A 26,850-nucleotide genomic window follows, 5' to 3' on the forward strand; every position below is an offset into this window, starting at 1 on the left:
TTTTGCAAATTTTATAAGCTCATGCAACACAGCACACATTTTCCAACGCTTCTTCGCAGTTCCGCTTTTGCATAGCAACAGGCCGGTGAGCGGCTAAATAGCAGTTGGAAATTGGAATACATATTTCCTTTGCTAACTTCGTTACTAACTTACAAATGCAGCGCGCGTCTGACAGATGACGCTGAGTGATCATAAGTGTGTGCATAGATATGCATTCGTATAAGTAAATAAGCGAAAATTTCGCGAACTGCTGAATTTTAAATGAAAATGCGTAGAAAAGGAAACGGAAAAGGGTTGCATTTAGTTTAAATTAATTAATTAATTAAAATTTTATATATTATTGCTATATTTTGGAAAAATATGAAATTAATGAATAGAATATTCTTAAAAAATCTGTATAATATTTATAGCTTTTACTTTGTAGTCCGTGGATTAAGAGTTAAATTCTTATAAAAAATATGTTTGACTACTTTTACTGACATTTAACTTTCATTAGCTGAATTTCTTAACATTCATAATTTCATTTTAATTAATTTAATTATTCATATATTTAAAAAAAATGTTTAAATATTTCTAAATAAGCATGTGCAACCCTACATATCACCAATGATTTTCTGCAGTTCCGCTTTGGCATCGCAATCGGCGATTCAGCTGTTTAATCGCTGTTGGCGAAATTGGAATAAGGTGAATATAGGCGATCACGTGATCTCATATACACATGTTTGTATGTATATTTGTGCGTAAATTCCGCAAACTGCTGACTTTTCGCTGGAAGTGAATAACTTGATGAGAAAACGTGCATAAGGAAGCGGAAAAGGGTTGCATTTGCTGTATTAGCAAATTAACATTTGTACGTAAAATTTAGTTATATGAAGTAAGAATATTGAATAAAATTTGAAGTAATACGTTTTTGTGTTGATCAATTTTTTAACTCGTTGAAATAACAATAATTAAACATAAATTTATAAAATTGTTGCACATAATAAGCATTCTAAAATAGTTTCCAATAAGAAAATGCAACTCTGCCTGCTTTCCAAAATTAATAGTCAGTTCCGCTATAAGCAGCGACAGGATCAGCAGCTCAACTGTAGTTGGTAAGCAAAATATTAATGTTGAAATATTTAAATAAAACAATATTTTTCCATATTTCAGCAGCAGTGAGAAAACAGTGTTAATGCTGTAAGATCTAACTATTTGCATTTAAGAAAAGTGAGTCTAAGCAACCGGCTAGCATAGTACATAACCTAGAAGAATCGTCGACATCCCTTTGGGGAGTCTCAGTATAGATGTACATGTATGTACATAATGTATTTATTTTCAAACTTTTTGAAACTCTTCTTTTTCTAAGGTTTATCTACAGTCAGCAAGTAAGTCAGCAGCCAGCAATAAAGAATTTTTAATTAATTTGCATACTTCTTCAAACTAACAGTTGCTTCAATAATACATAATACAAAGAAATAACAGCTTGAATATGGTATACATAAAAATTTTGACTGCATGCTTAGAAATTAACTATTACTACAAGAGAAAATGAGACAATCTACGAACTTCGTTTATAACCTCAAATGCCAGCGGAGCCCTAGGTAATGCGTAGCATATTTACAAAGGCACATACAAGCGTACATATATACGGCAGCAGAATTTTTATGAGCATGCAAATTTTTGGCAAATATTTTGCAAAAACAACGAGCTACATTTGCCGCGTGAGCAAAGAAGACAACAGCAGAGCCAAGTGTACCAAAGAAATACTAGTGCAGAACTTCTATTGTGTGTGTAAGTATTCTGCATACAGAATAAATATCAGTGCGTGATGAACTAGAGAGTAATAGCTTATTTAATCTATAGGTAATCTAAGCTCTATCGGACATTAGCAGCAACAATCATAAGTGTTCTTGTTGTAATTGATGTATGTTTGTATATGAAACTGCATATACATATGTATGTTCGTGCAATACTGTGGATCAAATAATACGCAAAAATTATGTCGTCGTATCTACGAGTAATTGCCGCGCATAGAAAGTGTTAAAGTGTTTAATTGAAATTTATTGAGTAAAAGTATTGTATTCAAATTAATAAATAACTTTTTGTAATTTTAAAGATATAGAAGACGGTGGAACATAAACAATATTGTGCAACTGTGTAATTTAATATGGAAAATTGTCATCGGAGGGACAAAAACAATTACATATAGCAACTCCTAACTGTTTTAATGCTGTGCTTTTATGAGGCGCATGCTGTTTACTCCAAGCAAGCGGTTTATAAGAAGCAAAAAGGTTAGTGCGTATTTTATTCACAGTATGAAGTCAGAATTTTTTTGCATAATTATAATTTGTTTAACTTTATATTACTGAAAGCAAGTAATTGCATAGAGATATAATTATATAAATTGATATTCGAAAATCTTCTAATTAACTATAAAATCAGAACTGTGTATTTACATTTTTACTTTAAAAGCTAATTTAATTTTTTTTAGAATTTATTATTTTTTGATTAAATAATATTATCAGCATGGCAATTCTAAAAACTAATATTTTAACAATTTTATGAAATGAGTTTCCGAGATTATGAATATGTTTTGCTTAAAGCACTATCGCTCTTCCACTTATGGAAAATCGCTATCCATTAGGAGTCATATAATAGAAATACGAGCTATTAGAAAAGTTAATAGTTTTAAATATACACTTTTTAAATGAATTTGATATATTATATATAATTATTACTTTATATTAAAATATTATACCATATTCTTAACTTTTTTTATTGATAAAAGGCCACAAATGTGGCTAAATTTTAGCTTGAGGACGTGTTATGTGTAAATCAAAGCTTTTGTATATGTATATAATGCCGCAAGTGTGCACAGTTAATTACCAAATCATTGATTATATAGCCAAGAAACTTTGCGCCGAATAGCATACGCTCATGCAGCAGCAAGTTGCTGTTTGCCGCTAAAAAGTTATAACTCAAATATTATTTAAGATTTTTGTGAGCAATTTGTTTAAATTTTTGCTTTAGTTTAAACAAAAATGCGTGACTTTATATTAACTCTACAAAAGAAATAACTTAAATTGCTTATATAGATAAAAGTGCTATCAAACTGCGCAGCGTGCCGCGTTTGCTTGCAAAACTTGTGTTTTTGAGTTATATGGTACTTGCTGGAAATAGGCGATTCGCACTTAAGCAACCACTAATATGATGGCTTGAGCGATGCGCACTCATGTATGTGTATTTGAAGTACTTTCATTGAATGCAAATTTTTTGCTGCTTTGCCGCTTTCTACTATGCATATGCATACAACTCGTGTATAAGTGGGATGCTGAATATGCATGCATGTATGTACATACGTAAGCATTGCTGTGCAGCAGTTTGAATTAGTTTTTGAGATCAAGTGTACAACGTATCTGCTGTGTTTGGTTATTTGATGGCTGTAGATAAGCAGTACCAACCTGTTTGAAGTGTCTTCAACAAATACTTATGGTGTGATTAAAGTGCCAATTGCTATGATAAAAGTTGTGCTGTACATTTACATATACATATGTATAGGTAATATATAAGTGCATTTGCACTTACTGTTCAAAGTGACGCTACTGCAAGACTTCTTGACTGTGGTAAGAAAACTCAATAACTTGCTTTGGATTTGAATTAAATCTGAAGTGTACTGGAGTGCGATTAAGGAGATAATTGTTTTTTTATGTTATCTATTTTGTATAATGTTAGAGTAATATTAAATATAGCAAATTTACAAAGTTTGATAAATAGTGTGCTTACTGTGTGAAGGTATGAAGTGCAGTAATGAATAAATAATGCGAAAATTTTTCAATAATAAAATTAGATAATATAAAAAATAAAAGTAATCAAATAAATTTTCGAAAATTTATAAATTTTTAATCGAAATTTGATAAATAGTGTGCTTACTGTGTAAAGGTATGAAGTGCAGTAATGAATAAATAACGCGAAAATTGTTTAATAATAAAATAAAAAAATAAATAATTAAAAGTAATAAAATAAATTTCCGAAAATTCATAACACAAAAGTTTTATGCAACAAATATTAGTTTTGTGTATGTAGTTGTTGAGTTTTGTTACTTTTATATATTAAACCAACTAAATTTGAGCGTCAGCATAGAAAATCACTAGTTTATTTTCTTTTTTTGCTAATCAACTAATTACTGATTTCGCTGGAGCAAGCAAAAATAATATACTTTCTGCAAGTCAGATACTCGTCTAGGCAAAAAAAAATCAGTATATAGATATTTGCTATTTGTGTGGTATGTTGGTATGTAAAAACTTGCTTCGATTTTCATGCTCGGGCGTTCTGTGAGACCTGCTTATATACCTACATTACTTACTTGAGGCACTAGTGCGCGTTTTATATACTTTAGCGCGGTGTAATATATGTACATGTAAATATATATATAAACGCCTACACATAAATAAAAGTCATAGACACAATTTTCCAGAATTGTATATACATATTACATAACAATTCACGCACCACTGAATTTATTTTCATTTAATTGCAATTAAGGATTAATTCTAATTTGTATGTGTGCTAGCTAAATATACGAGTACGTACGAACGTACGTGCCCTTGCCGATATCATCAATATCAATTAACTAACACAAAAACAAATATGCGCATAACCTCTGCCACAAAAATAGTAATTAGCTCCTACACAGCGTTAAGTGCAAGCGAAAACTGTGTATAGCCACAATATAAAAGGAAAATGCGTTTTGCAAGTGTGAGTAGATGTGTCTGAGTCTCCCTAATAAAAGTCATTAAACAAATTGCTGTCCAGTCTCTGTCGATATGTATAGTATATGTATTCTTCGCTATTTATGCGCGTCGGTATAATTGCATTAGTTAATGTGTGTTTTATTCTCCCACATACCAAGGGCGTAGTAACTTGGGTCAATATTATAAAATGGAATTATTACCATAAAAATAATAATTAGCTACTAAAAGAGATAAAACAGTGGGATATATTACATTTGAAGTAATAAACATGGAGTTGGCATGGTTGTGGAGTAGTGTGTGTTATAACAGTACATCTTTATGTACATAAAAGTATAATTAAATTAAACGTTTGTTCTTTCTTGGACATAGACTTTGAGTTTTATTGCGTATGCGCCTAAATGTAGGTAATATTTTTTTTAATGTTGAAAACTTGTATACAAAATATGTGTTAAATGAACTGAGGTGTTGAAAGGGAAGATTTCATAAACTAATTTAATTACCGTTATATAATTTTGATATAAAAAAATTATTATAAATATATAAAAATATTTATATATTTTCATATGGACTAAATAATAATAAAAATAAATATTTTTTTATTTACAATGAAGATTAAAGTGAGTTCTTTAGTTTTTCTCGAGAAGACTTTTACAATCTACAATTGCTTTATATAATTTATAATTCAGTTTTTCTGGTTCAGGTTTGTTATTTAATAAACATGTTTTCATTGTTAGTGTCTAAATTTTTAAATAACGGTAAAATTTTTGTTGGGTTAAACACATGGTCTTTCAAACTATTTTTCCGATATCAAACGATATATTCAACTCAACCAAGAGATTACTCTTTTTCTTCTAAATCTCTGCTTTATTTTATATTCAATAAACCTATGCGAGCAGAGTGAGTTTTGATCAAAGAGTAAATCTATCAAAAGGTTCTTTTTATTCCACTACAAGTCGAAGTTATATCTCTGACTATCGAAGAGCTCTAGGCTTTTTAAAATTTCTCTTCTCTTTTTAATTCTCTGAATTATTTTGTATTCAATAAAACCATTCGGTGGGTCGAGTTATAATAAAAAAATTTATATTTATACCTCTGCAGGTCGAAGTTAGATCGCTTGCTTTATTTCTATCAGAGTTCTCTGCCTATGAGCTCATTTTCGAGCATGAAACTATGATGACATATGCTTTCAATAGGTTAGTTAGACTGATATATCAACTGGGGGAACGAAATGGAAGTGGTTCTGTGGATTTCGCTCCACTCCGTTCCCACAACAGTTGGATCTATGTAAGTTCGTAACCCGGATTTTTATTCAACCAAATATTGAAAACTTGGCAATAATCCTTAGAATTTTTTTGGGAAATGTTTTTTGTCGCTATACCAACAACAAAAATAACATTTTCATCTTCTAGTTCAAATCTATCTCACAATGTTTATCGAAGAGTGATATATTCTAATGAAATTAGGTATATTTCGGACTTATTCGACCTTTATTAGTATTCTCAGCGATCGCAGTTGGCTATGCCGCGGTTAAATCGCATTGTCGCAGCAAAGAGGGTAACCTCCTACACCCAGTAATTGTCAACTCAGATTACAGAGTATACTTTTGGCTATATATATGTGTATGTATGAATGTATATATCGACCACCGCAATCACTGTGATATTCATGTGTAAGCTAACCAAAATGAGCATTTAGGAATGTTCGTCTATATATACATATGTATACATATATATATATATATGTACGTCTATATGTATGTATATATGTGTCTATCTGTCTGAGCGCACGTAATTCATTGCCTACGCACACCATTCATGTCCATTATTGAAATTTGTTGCTTTTAATAGCAATTTTGGCTACTTTACTGTTGTTCTATATCCATTGTATTCCAGAGTAGTATTCCATTGTCGTTGTTGCAGTTTTTGTTAGCTTTGTTGTCTGTCTATTGTATTGTGTGTGAGGTTTTAAACGTTGTACAATAAAGGCTACACTGCAAATTCACAAATTGCCAGAATCGCCAATGAAAATGGACAATATTACCACTTAACCATTATAGCCAGCCGTTCGACTAGTGCTTAAGCCCCGTTGTGGTTATACTCGTACATATATCTATACTGTATGTGTATGTGTAAGTGTGTGTGTGTGGTTTTGCTGTGCTTTGTATTGTACAATGCCAATGTATTATCGTTAATGTAGCGATTTATCCAAACCTTATATGCATGCATGGTATTTGTATAAAAGCTAAAGCTGCATTGTGATTGAGTAGCAACGCGGGTATTAATCGATTGTAGTGATTGACTGACAATCAAATGATTCATTAATTTCATTTATTTACTCAATTGCTCATTAGCAGCGGCAAATGCATTCTTCAAATTTACTAAGTGGGTTTTATGCATTTCACGCCCCTTATTGGGATTCATAATATGTTCGCTTTTTGTTGCTTTCTAGTATTAGTAGGTTGATGTTTTGTGAAGATTATCCAGATCCCAATTGGAAGGAAGTATATATACAGTTGTCATCGCGGTCATCTAACTGGAGATCCAGGAAAAGAGCTATTTCCACAGGGTCTGACTATAGGAAGAGAGGTGTGAGATGCGTTGGGTTCATTGAGCAGCAAAAATATGGTTAGTACGGATCTGGTTCCACAGCAGCCGGTTCTACGTTAACGGCATTGACTCGGATTTTATCCGACCAAAAGCTATAATAACGACGATCTAAGCCTGATTGTATCAGCGGGTTTTAAGTAAACTCAAAGGTCGTTATAACCGGTTGGCTACTGTCGATTTGTTTTTCGGCCTCTGTAGAGGAAGATTTTAAATTGCTACGGTTTTGTGGTTTCGTGGTTGTCAACATAAAACCTCTAATAGGGTCCTTGATGTTTTATATCATTGTACACAAAACTCTTCATAGTTTTTTTGAGAAAATCTCTACATGGAGAGCTCAAAGTTTTTAGTTTACCTCGAAAATATAACCCAACACAGCCACTTAATCAAGAAATGTTTATATATAAGAGTTGTGAGTACATTTAGAGGAAAAAGCTCAAGTGATTATTGGTTGAACTCAAATATTGTGAAGAATATTATATATAAATTTGGGTTTATATTATCTTTATGATTCCAAAGCCACATTGAAATAAATACAATTGAACATCGATAACTCGAACTTCTATAACTCGGAAGTTCTCCATAAATCGAACTCTTGAATTGGCAATAGAAGTTAATTTTCATACAAATAACCTTACCATAACTCGAGGTCTCTCTAACTCGTAGTTTTTTTGTGGATTATGGTAATTAGAGTTCGGGAAGTTCAACAGTATATTATTCTCTAAGCTAAAACTTCCTCTTTCCGTTTTTAAAACTTAACCTCTCCATGAAAAGAAAACTGAAGAGAACAGTATTGAAAACTCCGCTGTCCAAAAAGTTGTTTCTCAAATAATTGTAGAAATTTATTGTCTCACATAACGAAATTGCCGAAATCTCGGCCCGAAGATCCAACGACGAGTTGATTAATCCTTTATAACTAAAGCATGATTTCTCCTAACTAAGGTGGACGTGTCCATTTACTGTCGAATACAAGTACAATTCAGAACTTGATCTTTTGAGCCGTGTTATAACGCACTTAGTATTATCTGATCATGTATGAAATAAACAACAATTTTTAATTGCAGTAGTAGTAGGGACTTAAAAAATCATATTAAAAAAATCCTCTTCGTCTGGATTCTGTAATCCAAAGGATTTTTCAATAAGATCCCTATAAAAAAGGTTTGGGATATCAATGAAATTATTTATTCCTGTGAAAGTACATCCGATGCCATTATGTAGGGAACTTGATTTCTGTTGCATCGCCACCATGGGTACGCTTTCAGAAGTCCAGACGCTGAACCCAATGTCCAACGGTTTTCAAGCATAAATTGGCCGATTTCACGTTCGATATTCGTACGAAGTACATCAATCGTCGTTGGCTTGTTGGCATAGATCATAGACTTGACGTAGACTCACAGGAAATAGTCTACCGGTGTCAAATCGCACCACCGAGGCGGGCAATTGGTTCACCAAACTTGGTTTTCATTGACATTCGCTGTGTAGCTTGTGGCGTCGTCCTGTTGGAACCACACATTGTCAAAGTCCAATTCATCCAAATCGGTCCAAAAATATTGGGTTACATTGAGCAGTAGCGATTCCCATTCACCGTAATGTGCCGGTCTTGATCATTAAGGAAGAAGTACGTCCCAAAGACGACGCACAGTGGTGCCGCTTCATACAAGCCGCGGCAAAAAAATAGAAGGAATCGAGGTAGGGCTTTGAAATTTGGCACATATCTCTCGTATTGCCAAATTAGATGAAAAAAAAAATTATTAAAATCCGCCCACAACTACGCCCACCTCCCATATAACATAACCAATAAATAAATGATCATATATTATTAATTATTTATTCAACAAGTAATTTTTTAACATCATCGTCCAATTCTTAAGTTTTATTTTTGGGATTTGTTCTGAAACCATTAATAAAAGGATCCGATGAAGCTAAAAGCAAGTGCATTACATCTTGATTTGTAGAAATTCTGTCGCATTTTCTAGAATGATTAAGCCTATATTTCTTGTAATCTTTATTGCGAGCTTCTTGAGCCTCCTCTGATAGCATGGCCAATGGTAAAATAGAGGATGAAACAATTTTACTTCCATGTATTAAAACTGTATGTAGTAAAATTCATAAAGGCTGGCAAATAACATCGCAGTTTTCATGCAATAAATTTCAAATTTTTGAGGATCTATTGCTGCTTGACTATTAATTGTATTTAATATTATTTTAAATCGTACCCAGTCCCTGCTTCACTACATCAACATTTATTCCCAAGGATGATTTCAAATCTGCTTGAATACGTGCTTTTTCATCTGCCTTCAGTTTTTTGGTACGATCGTCAGTTCTCCATTTGCGAAAATGTTTGTTGTAAGCAATATGCAGAATACAACAAACAGAATACACTCCATAAACTTAATTCTTGCATGCAAGGGAGAAATTCCAAATCTTAGGGAACCTTCGTTTACTCTTCTCCTCAATATACCATCTAAATCATTCATTTCCTTTGGTTTTGCTTTACATATGAAACATACACTCATTGCTGAGGTTTCAGTTACGGTATTAACAACTTTACCATCAATCATTGTAAGAGCAAGGCAATGACTTATTTCGAAAATTCGGTTTGAAATAATTACTACACTGTTATTTAAATTACGAATTTCGTTTTCAACACGGTTAACTTCCTCAGTAATAACATTGGCTGTTTCTTTCACAAACTCGAATTTTACTGGTCTACAAAATCTAGTGGATGATGGTGTTAAATTTTTCCAGTACAGTAATTTCTCCTCATTATTTTCAGTTAAAGTGAGGGGCACAAGAGATGTTAAAAACATATGTTTATCAGTAATATTTCCATCAGTGAAGCTTTGTTGGTATACACTATGTCCTGACGAGCCATCACATCCTCATTTCGAAGTCAGCTTCAAATTTTTTGGGATATCTATTAAATCATTTTCAGATTTGGACATTAAAATTCTCTTAACTGTGTGGTTTAGCAAGTCTTACAAACCAACTTCACTGTAAGTTTAATCTGATCGCAAATTCTCAGGATAACATTTCTTCTTAGCAGCAAGAACCTACAAATGTTTTTTTTTTTAATTTATTGCAAAAAATATTCAAAAAACCATCAACATGAACCTATTTTGGCAAAACATTTATAAAAATACAACTACAATTTCATTAAAAAAAGTACGCAAATTACTCATGAATTGGCAACTAATTGCAGCTGATTTTTTTTCTATTTTGTGTAAGTGGCTAACCTGCGCGCTCCTGCGCACAATAGTTATATTCTGTTGAAGTTTTGAAATATATGATTTTTTTGGACCATGAAAAAACATCATATTAAAAAAAATCTTGAAAAAGAAAGTATACATTTGATGATGTAAATCACATCTATAACATTGGTTTTAATAAATAAAAACTTTACAATTGATATTTTATGGTTAACTTTGGAGTTTTAACCTTTGCAATATTGATCACATTTTTCTGAGTAACTTTGTGTTGATACTTTGTTGGACTTTGAAGCTCTACCAACAAAAAACCATTGAATATATCAAGCCCAAGTATTCGGATAATGTTATTTGATTAGTTCTTAGCTTAAATTGAAAAGATGGTACAAATTTGGAAGGATGAAAAAAATCCTTTTTTTCCGTTTTGGCACCACTGTGCGACGCCGGCCCATATATTTTTTTTGGGATGCAATGGTGACGCATGGAGTACATGTGGATTGCTGTCTGACCAATACCCCATATTTTGCTTATTGATCAAGCCATTCAATCAGAAATGTGACTCTTTGCTGAAGGTGATTTTTCGATGAGAATCCGGATAATTTTCAAGTTCTACTCCCTCTACTCTGCCTCAAGTTTGGTTTGAAATAGACAGTTAAAATTAATAAATGTCTCTATAAAGAAGAAAATGGTAATAAATACTGTCTGAAACGAGCAGAAGAATCGAACCTGAACAAGTAAGGAAGGGCTAAGTTCGGGTGTAACCGAACATTTTATACTCTCGCAATTTATATATTTAACTTTATTTAACTCTTTCAGTCACGCTTTTAGATTAAGAATATGTTGAATGTTTCGATTATTTGTTTTGGCATTATCTACAGCTGAAATATCACTGAAAGTGTCATCATCGAATATGCCGCTAACCGGTCACACCTTGTCATGATAATTCACGCGATTGTCGGTAGATGGCGTGGATTTTAATATAAAATTCGGAAAGAGGTGGTTATTGAAACTAACCACCACGACTGAAAGAGTTAATACACAATTGACCCACATATTCGTCATATATATTGTATAAAGTCCATTGAAAGTTGGAAACCATAATATTAGGTTAGAAGCACCGAGGTCCTCGTGTTCGATATATGGGGCCTTAAAAACCTATGGTCCGATTTCGGCGATTTTTAGAATGGGGCTGCCACACTATTAACATAGTATTTGTGCAAAGCTCTACACCGATATCTTCACTAGTGCTTACTTTATATATTGTAAAGTTAACGATTCAGATCGTCTTCAAAGTTCTGGTATATAGGAAGTAGGCGTGGTTGTGAAGCGATTTGGCCTATTTTCACAACATATCATTGTTAGGAAACTATTACAAACCAAGTTTCATTGAAATCGGTCGAGTAGTTCCTGAGATATGGTTTTTGACCCATAAGTGGGCGACGCCACGCCCATTTTCCATTTTGTAAAAAAATCTCAGTTCAGCTCTCCTCTGCCATTTTTTCTGTAAAATTTAATGCTTCTGATGTTTTCCCTTAGTGAGTTAACGCACTTTTAGTAGTTTTCAACGTAACCTTTGTATGGGAGGTGGGCATGATTCTTATCCGAGTATGTCAATTTTTATGGTGTACGATGGGGTACGTAAAGGACATTACTGCAGAAAGTTTGGTTTATATAGCTTTATTGTTTGCGAGATATTCACAAAATAAACTTACTTAGGGGCGGGCCATGCCAACTTTTACAAAAAAATTACATTCAGACATGCCCCTTCCTAGTGCGATTCTTTATATATAATTTTTTGTGTTTTAGTTATTACACTATATAGGTTTTCGGTTTTCGCCATTTTGTGGGCGTGGCAATGGTCCAATTTCGCCAATTTCAATAGCAACCTACGGTCCCAAGGAACATGTGCATCAAGTTTTATCAAAATATTTTTATTCAAGTTATCTGTTGCACGGACGGACGGACAGACAGATATCCAGATTTGAACTCGTCTCGTCATCCAGATCACTTTCTTGTTTATAACCCTATATCTAACTCGTTTAGTTTTATGACTTACAAACAACCGTTATGTGAACTAAACTATAATACTCTCTTAGCAACTTTGGTTGTAAGAGTATACAAATTATGAGATTCAAAATGCTATATCTCGAGAGCCAATTCTTCGATTGTTGTAGAGTCTACGGACTCATTATTCCCGTCCTGATGTAGGGCGCCGAAGCGTGGACGATGACAACATCCGATGAGACAACTCTTGGGGTTTTCGAGAGAAAAGTTTTGCGTAAGATTTATGGTCCTCTGAACATTGGACGACCTCCACTCCGGTGGAAAGACCAAGTGCAAAGTGACCTGGCTTCACTTGGCTTTTCCAGTTGGCGCCAAAAAGCAAAAAGGAGAAACGAGTGGCGCGCTCTGGTGGATTCGGCTATAATCGCTTAAAGCGGTTTCTACGCCAAATATATATATATATGGACTTATCTTCTGAAGTTGGAGTCTTACTACAAAAAATGTGTTTATATTTCAGTGGCATCCTTTCATATTAGAGGTACGACTTCAGTCCTTCCGGTAGAAGTTGTTTCCTAGTTGCCTAGGTGGTCTACAGCGAATGACGAATCGAACACACTACTGCCATAAATAGCTTGTTGTCCATAAATATCGTGTTTAACACAAGTGCTCCGTCCTTATCGCATGTAAAATCCACATTACACAATTATTTACTCAACTGCACCGCAGTGTCTTTAAAACCCATAAGTGCGATCCAATTACTTGTCTTTACCATAATGTGCGATTTAAAAGTAAAAAAAAAGCTCAAAGCTTAATGCAACACATTTGTATTGCATTGCGCGTTGTTGCCACACGCTTAAAGCGCTGTAATTTGTATATGGCAAAAGTATAGCTTTAAAAGCAACCAGCCGCAATAATGGTTGGAGTACTGGCTCCACCTCGCTGCAGCACATTTGTATTTAATTCATCAATAATGCAACATGTGCTGCACAGACGCTTTTAATTTGTGCTGCATTAAATGCTTTGCCGTTACTAACCACAACCCTCCCTCGCACACCCACACACACACACACTGACGCTCATTAACTGCCGGTCAAACTGGTATACATATTGTCCTTCAGTAGCGCGTGTGTGTGTGTGTGTGCAGGTGTCTGTGTCCGCTATATTTCCGCTGCAATGCATTGGAACGAGGCGTAGACATTGCAATCACAATTCCCGTTAATGCCAGCCTCAAAAAATGTCAACTCGCCGGTGCCGGTTGTGTGATGTTGCAACCACACCACCCCCCCTCTTCACACTACTACCAATATTAATAAAGTGCATATTGTTGTTGTTGTTATTATTGTTGTTGTTGGTGATGGTGTTGCAGTTGCAGCAATTAGCGCCACGCTTGTCACTCTGCTTGTTGTTGGATGTTGCTGTTGGCCTTGTTGGCGTTGTTGTTGTTGCAGGTTACCTTTTTGTTGTTGTTGTTGTTGATATGCATTGATTTTCTTGTTGTTGTTGCATTTGTACATTGACTCTTTGTTCTTGTTATTTTTGTTGTAGCTTTTGATTGTCTTTGCTGTTGCTGTTGTTATTGTTCGTATTTTTATTTCCATTGTTGTTGTTGTTTATATTTTGTTTTTGTTGTTGTTATTGCTTTGATGTTCCATGTTGTTGTCTGAAACCGCGAACCAACCTTTAATGCCAGCAACGTTAATGCAACATCAGGCCACAACATATCGTCGTGGCAGCAACAGCAGCAGCTATACAGCTACACATGCACACACACACACACACACACAAATTCGCATTCGATAACCCACGTGCAACAAAAGAACCGCTAGCCAACCGACCAGCCTTGCCAGCAGTAACGCCGATTTGCAACACAGAACAACTAAAGTGACACAGAGCTGAAGAGATAACCGTTCAACCTGTATTGCTTGCTGACGTCACCGACCGAATAAGCAATGAGTCGCAGGACTCTCACACTTACATATGTGCCGTACATTTGCACAATACGCCAGCAGCGTCTGACCGCAATGTCTGTTGCAATTTATTTTTGATCTACAGCAAATGCTCTATACAAACAACAACAACAACAACAACAACATGTATAACAACAACAACAATGTTATGAACAACAATAAAAAAGTCAATGCCAAATAAGCGAACAGAGCGACTGCCAGTTGCAAGCAGTCGATTTGGCCAATAACCTGCAGGCCGCCCTCTCCACTCCGTATAACGCTATTGACTGTTACATAAAAGTGCTGTTACTTTGTGCATAGCTAGTAGGTGAATGACTAAATATGTATGCAGGTGTTTAAGGTCTTGCATGCGGTTAGTCAGTCGCCTGTTTATTCATTATTATTATCGCTAGGTTGATATACAGATACATCATATATATCTCGCTGCTTGGGTGCTATATATGTATATACATAAGTACATATGGTCCAAGTCATTATTTGCGTGCAATCAGTAAAAAATAAAAAAATGAAAATACAACAACAAATTGTACATAAATTATTCCACTGACCACCGCGCAATAATTCGTAGGTCAGCTAACTGTCGTTGCGACGAATTAATTTAAAATTTCGCATAATTTAATTATAAACCCAAAATCCACACGAAATCCGGCTCGTAGTGCAATTGACTTTAACCGTCATTATTTTGCTGTTTTTTTTTTTGTGTTGGTTTGGCTGTATTGTATATCAATAATGAATTAATATAAAAGAATAAGAATATTAAAGAAGTAAAATAGTTTGAACTCGGCTGTTAACGAGTACTAAATATACCTACGAGTATATCACATTTATCTCACTTATTAAACGGAAAATCTGGTGGAGGACCATAACAAATAATTCTTCGCATAAATAGCCGAAGGGAATAAAAACATATTTCGGATAACGGATCCTGATTTTGAACCCTCCACATACTGATAACTCGACAGCATTCAACAAAGAGACGGATTAGAGAATAATAACATATTTCGGAATGGATCCTCATTTTTAACCGACCATGGACTAACAATTCGACAGCATTCGAATAAGAGACGGAAGGGAGAATAACAACATATTTCGAAGGGACCCAGATTTTTTATCGTCCACCGACTGACAACTCGACAGCATTCCATTTAGAGACGGAAGGGGAATAACAACATATTTCGGATAACGGATCCTGATTTTTAACCCTCCACATACAGATAACTCAACAGCATTCAACTAAGAGACGGATTAAAGATTAACAACATAAGTCGGAACAGATCCAGATTTTAACTGACCACAGACTTACCACTCGACATCGATGGAAGGGGGGATAACAACATATTTCGGAATGGATCCTTATTTTTAACCGATCAAGGACTAACACCTTGACAGCATTCGAATAAGAGACGGATTAAAGAATAACGACATATTTCAGAATGAATCATAATTTTTAACCGACCATGGACTAACAACTCGACAGCATTCGACTAACAGAAGGATGAGGGAATAACAATATATTTCGAATGGATCCAGATTTTAACCGACCAAGGATTGACAACTCGACAGCATTCTAATAAGAGACGGAAGGAGAAATGACAACAAATTTCGGAATGGATCCTAATTTTTAACCGACCATGGATTAACAACTCGACAGCATTCGACTAACAGAAGGATGGGGAATAGCAACATATTTCGAACGGACCCAGATATCGTCCACCGACTGACACCTCGACATCATTTGACTAAGATACGGAAAATGGAATAACAACATATTTCGGAACTCCACAGACTCGGACAACTCCACAGCATACGACAAAGAGACCGAATGGAAGTTATCCAACCATTTCACTGTTCGCACTACAGTTGTGACTTCGTTCACGGAACGTTAGCTGATTTTTATACGAGCAAGGGCTGAAAACTCAGTAGCAAGTTCCACAATTATATTTGGAGAATATTTTTGCTACCATTCAATATTATAATGTTTAACGAAAGTTCAGTCTTTGAAAAGGCTCCAGAACGGACTATTAAGTATTTTTTATTTCATGAAGTGATGTGGAAGTAAAAGTTGAAGTAGGTAGGTAGCTATAGTGGATGTCAGATGACGCAACTAGATCTTTAGGAGGCCCATTATGAATTCACCGGGACTGGTATTCGCACATGCAACAATGTTCTATCTGAGGCACTCTGTGTCCATTATGAAGTTGATCAACTCAAAAGGTTTTATGTGTGTAATCTCCGAGATATCATCGAGACAACGGTTTCCAATTGTTGCGATTCTTTTCCTATACAATGCTTTTGCTTAGCAAATGTACAGCAGTCTCTTCTTCTTCTACTTCTTGATGGTTTCTAGAGTAGTCATTGAATGGTATCCCCAGTCTGGCGCCATGTCTTCCTATCAGATAGTGACCTGTTATCCCTCCTACTAGAGTCCTTATGTAATTTTAAATTTCAATAGCCGGCATATACGGCCCTTATTTCATTCAATACAAGTTTGTCTGCTTGTTGAGCAAGTCATAAGTTACTTCCCACCGAGACTCAGCCCCATCTATGGCATGTTTATTTCAATTAAGCGTCTACAAGTGGTCAAAGGTATCTGGGATCCAATTGTAATTGTAATTGCAAGTATCTGGAATAATGTGTCCAAGAAGCCATTGCAGGTTTGTCGTGAATAGGAAGTCAGTTCCACTAATAGTTCATGGCATTCTTTGACTTTAGAGGAAATCTTTAGGGACTTGAGTGATTTCAAAGCCGCTTGGATGTCTGTAAAATTGTATACGTGTCTTGTCGTAAGCAACCTATTTGTTAGGCTTTCTTTAATTGCAGTAACCTCTACTTGAAAAACGCTGCAGTGATCTGGTACACCTACCACTTGTTTATCTAATTTAGATCGGTCAGTAGATTTACTTGTTGCTGTTTCCTTGTCTACGTCGTTATTGTCTCACTTCTCTCTGGTGGGAAAGGCAATATTGAGAGACGAATTTGGATTTCGGAAATTCGTGGTATTGGGTGGGTTCAAGTAACATTGTCAAAGACATATAGAAGGACGAAAATAATTGCAGTTGATATGTAACGGATATGGGAAGATCTGAACCGATTTCAGTTGTATTTAGGACCAAACCGCAGGACACGCTTAACAAACAATCCGACCTAAGTTCATTTAAATTTCTAAGTATTTGTGAAAAGGACGAACTGGGGTTCATAAATCTTTAGGGATCATAAGAAAGCTAGGAGTATACACAGACTGGCTTCTATAACTTTTGGTCTCAAGTCAAATTATGTTAAATGAAATATATATACATATATATATATATTTGGCGTAGAAACCGCTTTAAGCGATTATAGCCGAATCCACCAGCGCGCCACTCGTTTCTCCTTTTTGCTTTGCACTCTCCACTTGATCTTTCCATCGGAGTGGAGGCCGTCCTCTTCCGCGGCTTGCTCCAGCGGGAAGTCTCGAATAGTTACGTTTAATTTTTTATTAGCTATCTTCTTTCGAAAATTATGACAGAAACCCGGGAAGTGGGTCGCATATCAGAGTAATTATTTTTTGGGTTTGAGAGAGGTGTCCATTGATTTCGACTTTGAATTTGAATTAATATATCGGACATATTGTCCGATATATACTAGTTAGCATCAGACTGAAAGAAAGCATGAAATTCCTTTGTGGAGTCCAGAGTCACGCATAAACCGATTTCACTCAATTTTAGTACCAACACAGACTTGCTATTTTTATTTTGTGAACAATCAGATAAATTGTTTAAAAACTCAACTGGTTGGATTTGACAATTTGGTGTCTGCGGGAAGCTATGAACCTATTTCATAATTTTTTGAAGGCGAGATACTTTTCAGGGTCACTGTATATTATAGTTTCTATAAGGGTTTTGATTGTTGTTGATATAAAATCCTCTTGCGATTTTCAAAATATAATTTGAAGAGCTTAAATCGGTCGAGTAATTCTTGAGAGCCTCCGATTCCGTTTAGGATCTCAAACAATCTTCATAGAGTACCAAGGACCACTTTGTTCTCTGCAAGATATCACTCTTTATTCGCCAATTGTCATCTATGTAAATATGTAATTAAAATAATGCCACCCACTCACCTCATAGCAAAATAAGCGTCAAAAGCATCTCCTTCCTACATTTATTTATGAATGCAGTGTCATTAGTAAACATAGCTTTAAGATAATTGTCACATATTTTTGCTCTTCCTGCTATCTATTAAAATTATTTATTACTCAACCATCATTTGCACCAACCTCTTTTACACCACGCATACTAATGACTTTGTCCACATGCGCGGCTCTCGCACGCGGCTGCGTCTAATGAAAGCAACTACTCGTCTACAAGAAGAATTAAAATGCCAGACTTGCCATTGCTCTGCTGTCGGCTTGTGCTGTCGCTGAGTGCTTCTTAATTTCCTTACTTCATTTACAATTCGCGTACAAATTAATATAAGCATTTAGCATTAAAGTGGGGAGTACACGGAATTTGCTTTGCGCAGAGAATTGGACAGATGGAATTGGGTAGATTATGCATACAGGTCACGTTTAGTGGAAAGGCTGTGCTGGGTTCACGAAAAATTGGTTACATAAACGAGTTGTGTAGGAGATTTGTGTACTGACAGGGGTGTTGGTACTACAATATGGGTCTCAAAAGTCGGCGGTGTGTTCTGTTGTTAATTGTGCTTAGTTTTGGTACTCCTTTACTCAAAAGATGGGGAATATTTACACATGAGTATGAGACTAATTCCGTCAACGAAGTTCATTTGAATAAGCTTTGCTTTTCTTAAGACTTATAACAGAGCGAGGAATGGGAACCGTCTTGACTTAGGACTTGAGTATTGAAATATCCTAAAATTTTTTGTAACTTCAAATTCGTGCTTTAATTATGTCAATTCGGAGTGTTCGGGTCTTATGGTACCTTTCAAGAAGAAGTCGCTAACAAATTAGAAAGCGAAGTCGCCTCATCCTTCTTTAAAAACTTTTTTTGACTCGAAAGGTCATTTCTGGCGAAATAGTTTCTGCGGAAGTATGAAATCCCTGAAAAATCTAACGATTCGATTTGTCTTATGAACATGAATGAATGAACAAATCACATATTTTTTGGAAATTATAGGGTGATCCATTTCCAAGTTCTCTACTTTTTTTAAAGAAAAAACACAGAAAATTCAAATTTAATTAGCCTACTTCAGAGATGGTCCATCCGTTAAGTCCAATTTTCGACGACTCGTTCGAGCACTTCGACTGGTAACTGGTGAATGACACGCGTGATGTTTTACTCCAAGGCCTGAATCGAAGCGGTAATGTCCGCATAGACTTTAGAATAACGCAAATGGGCGGAACCACGCCCGTTAATTTGTATACAATTTTGAATGCAGCTCTTCTGTGCCTTCTTTATAATGAAATTTAAGGCTTCTGTTGGTTTTCCTTACTGAATTAAATAATTTTTAGTAGTTTTCGACATAACCTTTGTATGGGAGGTGGGCGTGGTCCGATAATAATCCGATTTTATCCATTTTTGGACTATAAAAGGAAATACCTGGAAAAAACAACTCCTCAAAGTTTCGTTGATATAGTTTTAGTAGTTTACGATATGAACAAAAAACTTAGTAGGGGGCGATGTCACGCCCACTTTCCCAAAAAAAATTACATCCACATAAGACCAATCGTCCTAGACCAATCGTTTTTACCAAATTTCACTTTCATAGCTTAATTTATGGCTTTGTTATGACACTTCATGTGCTTTCGGTTATCGCCATTTTGTTGGCGTGGCAGTGGCCATCTTCGAACTTAACCTTCTTATGGTGCCAAGGAACACGTGTTCCAAATTTCATTAAGATATCTCAATGTTTACTCAAGTTACAGCTTGCACGGACGAACAGACCGACATCCGGACTTGAACTCCACTCTTCACCCCGATCACTTTGGTATATTTAACCCTATATCTAACTCGTTTAGTTTTAGAACTTACAAACAACCGTTATGTGGACAAAACTATAATACTCTCTTAGCAACTTTGTTGCGAGAATATAAAAATCTCTACTTGGATCACCCGTTCTTCTTACCCAATTCTAATCAGGTATCTCAGATTGCTGGTGTTAAGACGTTTTTAAGCGTCTAAAAATCGGAAAATGCCTGTCTTACCCAGTTTTAGTGTTTGAACTGGTTTGTAGCCTGTCAGCATAATCATACTAGTTATTCGTAACCTATAGTACCTCTTATAGCTAATAGACCCTTTCTGTTTGCGAAATTTCACACTTTCGATGCAAAATTTTAGGGGTATGTGAATCACAGAGCCAAATTTTATATATATTTTCTTCGTAACTATATCCATGAGTTTCCATATAAATTTCTACCAACAATAAAATTTCCTGCATATCTTCGCAAGTCGTCTACACTTTTGTTGTCATGTTTCTTTTAATTGCCAAAATGCGAGTGCATATTATTTTTTTTCTACACTCAACACAGTTATATTTAGCCAGTGGGTGCGTGAGTGCGTGACATTTCGTCACGGTTGGGTATTTTCATATGTAAATGTCAACACTATTTACCACCAGTGGATTGTGTCATGTTGTGAGTGAGCTATATGAAAATGTCAGCCTGTATTTTACGTAGGATTTTCGGTCTGAATTTTGCCATCTGTCGCATATTGTGCGTGACTTCGAATTTATCATTGTTTATTAAAATTGTGCTTGCCAGTTTCTGCTAAAAAATAGCACTCATAGTTTGCTGTCTCACTTTGGGTTTTCGTAACACCAACTCACTTGGCTTCAAAAGAAAATTTCTATAGAAAGCAATGTTGTTCGACATACGGTGGTGCAAATTTATTTGCTATAATTGAGATTCTCCTAAATGCATTGTCTAAGAGAAAGGAAAAACTTCCAAAAACTTGTAATATTTGACAAATAATAATAATAAAAACAAATTTTTCACAGGCATCATCATTCATCATAGATTAAGGTAATAATCACTTGGTGCCTGGTCTGTAAATGGGACTTTATGGCTCTTTACTACAATCTATGTCATCTAATAGCCTCTTCACACAGCCAAATTAATTGAACAATTAAAATTTTGTTTGAGAAACCAGTTTTTGCCTTTCACCCAGTCGACTACTCGTTAATCGATCAGCTGAACAAAAATTGCTAAGAGAGTATTATAGTTTTGTTCACACAACGGTTGTTTGAAAGTCATAAACTCAAAGAGTTAGATACAGGGTTATATCTATCAAAATGGTCAGGGCGACGAGACGAGTTAAAATCCGAATGTCTGTCTGTCCATGCAAAGGATAACTTGAGTAAAAATTGAGATATCTTGACGAAACTTGGTACACATGTTCCTTGGGAGGGTTGCTTTCGAAAACCACCGCCACGCATACAAAATGGCTAAAACCGAAAACGCATGAAGTGTCATAACTAAGCCATAAATTAAGCTATGAAAGTGAAATTTGGTACAAAGGATCGGTCTAGGAAGAGGCATATTTTGATGTAATTTTTTTGGGGGAAATGGGCGTGGCCCCGCCCCATATAGGTTTTTAATATATATCCCTCGCAAACCAATAAAGCTACATAAACCAAACTTTCTGCAATCGGTTCCCTTACGTACCCCACCATACACCATGAAAATAGTTGAAATCGGAAAATAACCAAGCCCATCTCCCATACAAAGGTTGGTTGAAAACTACTAAAAGTAGGTTAACTCACTAACGAAAAACGTCAGAAACACTAAATTTTATAGAAGAAGTAGCAGAAAGAAGCTGCACGCAGTTTTTTTGACGAAATGGAAGATGGGCGTGGCATCGCCCACTTATGGGTCAAAAATAATACCTCAGGAACTACTCGACAGATTTCAGTGAAATTCGGTATATAATATTTTCTTGATGCCCTGAATGCACATGTGGAAAATGGATGAAATCGTTTCACAACCACGACAACTTCCTATATAATTAAATTTTGAATTCCATCTGATTCCTTCATTTTATCATATATACATGAGGATCATATATACATGGAAAATGGATGAAATCGTTTCACAACCACGACAACTTCCTATATAATTAAATTTTGAATTCCATCTGATTCCTTCATTTTATCATATATACATGAGGAACCTATGAAGATAGCGAAATAAAATTTTACACTAATACTGTATTTGAGCAGTGACATCAATTGTGAAAAAATCGGACCGAAATCGGACTATAACTTTTCAAGGTCCTTGATATCGAACATGAAGAACTCAGTGCCTTATGGTAATTTTTCACCGAAAATGTCGGTAAATCTCTCAGATATTTTAATTTAATTCAGAAGGAACCTTTTTCTTTCAATAGCGTGTCTCTGTACCAAAAGTTGTTAAAATCGGGTCATAACTTCCTCTAGCTCTCATATAGCTAATTATAGGATTTTCAAAAATACAATGGGCTTAATCTATACTACTATTATAAAGAGGAAAGATTTGTATGTATGTTTGTAATGAATAAACTCAAAAACTACTGTGCCGATTTCAAAAATTCTTTCATCTTTGGATAGCTATATTCACCCCGAGTAACATAGGCTATATTTATTGCTATATTCACAACTTTTTGAAAATGGTTACCCGGTAAGCCGTGATGGAGAATCTTAATCTGAAACTGAAAATTGTCTTGGAAGTCATTCTTTTCGCAACGTAATCGCGTGCCAGAGAGTCGAGTAACGAGCGCTCGCGCTTGAGAGACGAGTGCAGAGCGTGTGCAGCGTCTTGAAGAACAAAATATTACGGTGTTTTCTTTCCTGTTTCTTTTCTTTTCTTACATGATAAAAGAACAAACAAATGTCTTCCTATTATGCTGGTCAACTTTCATCCACAATTTGAAAATCCGAGTACAGGGCAGAATAAATGTTACATTATTTTGAGAAAAGACAACGCTATTAGAAATATACAAGCTCACACTAGGGAGGGCGTCGAGCTCTGAGCGTTCCCAACGCTGAAGTTGGGATAGTCATATACTGGGTAGACGTTAGAATTCCCGTTTGACCTTTCTCTCCCTTTCACTTTGTCTTTGGAAAAGAACGTGGAAGATTCGAAAATTATAATTATATTAATATCATTTCCCTACTGAACAATAGTGTGCGCTACAAACTGTCACTCAATCGGACTTAGTATATATGTATGTATAGTATATAGAACTGTAAGTATATATATAGTACATGACATAACTGTAAGCAAGACATCATATTCGGACAGTTGTCGACTGCGTACTTGTAGCATTGAGATGCAAAAAGTGGAAACGTAGCAAATCTCGCATTATTCACAGAATCATAAACAATCTTCAAATAGTGAACCAAAAACATTGAGGAAATTCATTTCAAAAGCTACCACGGCCGACCAGTAGTTAGAGAGGGTGGGGCTTGTAAGCTGAAAAGGCAGCAACACTAAGCCGCTTTTAGAAAAGAAATAGCGAAAAGTAGAGTGTGAGAGAGTAGAAAAAGAACAGAAATCATTTGTGCTTTGACTGACTTTTTGCTGAGGTAAACGATGTTCATAACTCACAGACACAATGTCAACCTAAGTTGTTGCTGTAGTTATTTCATACACCCACTGTAACGTTGTTACCAAGGATTGCCGACTTGACTGACTATCTGGCCGCGTGGCTGGTTGACTTGAGTGACTAGCTAAAGCGTTGTGTGTGGGCTATAAGTACGTGCACACACACCGAGAAGACGAGCGTATAAATGCGCGCATTAAGACAGCAGCAGCAACAACAACAACAACAACAATGTAAAATTCCATACAAATGACAGCGACAAAGGCTACTACATGGAAAATTACATTGCCAACAATAAATATGACAACTGTAGTCATTGCATAAACACACACAAAAACACACAGAGCCTTACATAAGCGCCTATATACACGTACATATATACCGTTATAACGGTTACACGGTTGTGCGCTTAACCATATTATGCTCATAGCAGCATGACGACCAAACAAATTATCCTCTTGCTTTTTATTATTGCGGGTAATTTATTTAAAGAAAATTGAAATACACACCATTTACCTGAGTCGAGTTGACAAAAACAACAACAAAAACAATAGCAACAACAACAATAATGACACAAAGTACCATTTGCTATGTTGGCTAGAATTCGAATTAGAGTAGCTGCTCACTCGCTTGAGTTGACTTTACTTTTGCCATCATACATACATACACACACACACACACACACAGTTACATAACTGTTTTTTTTTCTACTAAGCTTTAAGCTCATTGCCAACTGCGCACGTTAATAACCTTTAGGCGCGTGTTGGTTCGCTTGCAGCGCATACTTTGTGTCTCTCTCACTCTCACTCTCTCTCGCTCTCTCCTTCTTTGTGTGAGTGTGTGTTTCATGCTGTACTTGAGATACGGTCGTGCGTTTTTGTGGCAGCAAAACTAATTTATTTATTATGCGCCATTTTGCCAAGTATTTACGCAGCAAATGAAAATTTCACTAACAGCAGAAGTAAGGTGGGGCTAAGCTCGTGCGGCACTTACTCTCGCATATATTTTTTTCTGCATCAAACTGTAGGTTTTATTTAGCATAGTTAAATTGATGGGATTTAGTTGGAATTTGCACCGTTAGTACACAAGGGTGATTTTTTAAAGGAAGGGTGATCCAATTTTCGTTGACTTCTTCGAGCATTTCGTCTGGTAACTGACACTGTGATGTTTTGCTCCAACACATGAATCGAAGCGGGATAGTCCGCATAGATTTTAGGCTTTACATATCTCCGCAGAAAAAATCCAACGTTGTGATATCACACGATCTTGGTGGCTCAAAAGTGAAACGGTCTACTCACCGAAGTGTTCTCTCAATAAATCCATTGATTGATGCGATTTATTGGAAGTGGCACCGTCGTATTGTTGAAACCAAATGTCGGCGCGATCACGAGCTTCAATTTCAGGCATGAAATAGTCGGTTATAACGATCGCCATTGACATCATTTTTGTAGAAATATGGACCCATGATTCTCAAGAGCTATATTTCCAAGAAATAGTATTGAGATATCTTTCTCACATGATCAGTCTGTGGGATTAAGTTAGTTATATGAAGGTTTGAGAACAGATTTTCTTCAAGTTTGTAGAAAATAACAACTTGTTAAGCAAAACATTGTCATTAAATTATACAGAGATGGGGTTCATATTGACTAATATATAACTCATAAAGTAACCGGTATAAGGAGTCTCCCCGTCTAAAGGAATGTTTGCGCTGACTTCAACCATTTTTGGTACCGATCACAGCATTTTATGTGCTACACGTCTACCTAATTTTATTAATATATCTTCGATTCTGACCGATAAATATATATAGTATAAAATCACTGAAGGGAGCGTGAGCTTCATATACGGTAGACAGAGCTAGCGAGAATGATGCTATCAGTTTTGAAGCAGGGTTATCATGTGTACGAAGCACTGCTCATATAAGGATGTTATGAGCCAAATTTGGATACGATATTCCCTTTTCTTACAATAACGGCATTTTGTGGACATGGCAAAAATCCGTTTCCGAGTTTATATAATATAAAACATCTTTATATTTATAGATAAACCTATATATATCCCGGTTAGTTATTGTTACAAACTAGCGTTAGGGCATCATACACTATGCAACATGTTGCCGGTGTGGTATAAATATTGTTCATATCCTTACAGCTGGTGAATGGGAAACAAGAAATGGAAACCTCGAAGATAATCTACGTATATAATGAGTCAAAAAAAGTTATCATTGTAATGAAATACTATGCCACATCATTCCCTAAGCATTTGCTTAGTTTCCACGTTGCCGTGGCAAATACACACACACACACGCATACGGCAATCCACCGTTACAGTGTTACCTGCAAAGTCAACAATCATCGTCCTATCTGTTTGGCCAATCTTTTGATTAAAATTGACACTGATGAAGGCCAGCTGAAATGAACGTTTGCTTTGGCTAAATGAGCGTTTATGATTATTACAAACATTTTCTGTACACGCGTTGGCTTCCGCTGTTGAAGATTTCTTCGTTGCTTATTTTGGCTAAATAAGCCAGCCGGCTGAAGACCTGTGAAGACGAATACCGATCAAATCATGAAAAACATCGAGTTAGACCAGCACGTGGCAGCTCGTGACATCGCCCAGGAGATGGGAGTTAGTCACCAAACCATTTTAAACCATCTGCAGAAGGCTGGATGCAAAAAAAACGATGTTTGGGTGCCGCGCAAAAAACCTACTTGACCGAATCAGCGCCTACAATATGCTGCTGAGATAGAACGAATTCGACCCATTTCTGAAGTGGCTGGTGACTGGCGACGAAAAATGGTTCACGTACGACAATATCGAGCGAA

At 35.7% G+C, this 26,850-nt stretch overlaps 1 long non-coding RNA gene across 1 annotated transcript in view; it reads left to right on the forward strand.

The window, feature by feature from the left end:
- The first annotated feature begins 1,851 nt into the window (after nt 1–1,851).
- Nucleotides 1,852–26,850, forward strand: part of LOC128920183 (uncharacterized) — an 87,810-nt gene continuing 62,811 nt past the window's right edge. Inside the window, exon 1 of the long non-coding RNA XR_008470299.1 lies at nt 1,852–2,273. This is a non-coding gene — a long non-coding RNA (uncharacterized LOC128920183). The remainder of the gene's footprint in view (nt 2,274–26,850) is intronic.

This window comes from Zeugodacus cucurbitae, chromosome 3, assembly GCF_028554725.1.
Source record: "Zeugodacus cucurbitae isolate PBARC_wt_2022May chromosome 3, idZeuCucr1.2, whole genome shotgun sequence".
Taxonomy (NCBI): domain Eukaryota; kingdom Metazoa; phylum Arthropoda; class Insecta; order Diptera; family Tephritidae; genus Zeugodacus; species Zeugodacus cucurbitae.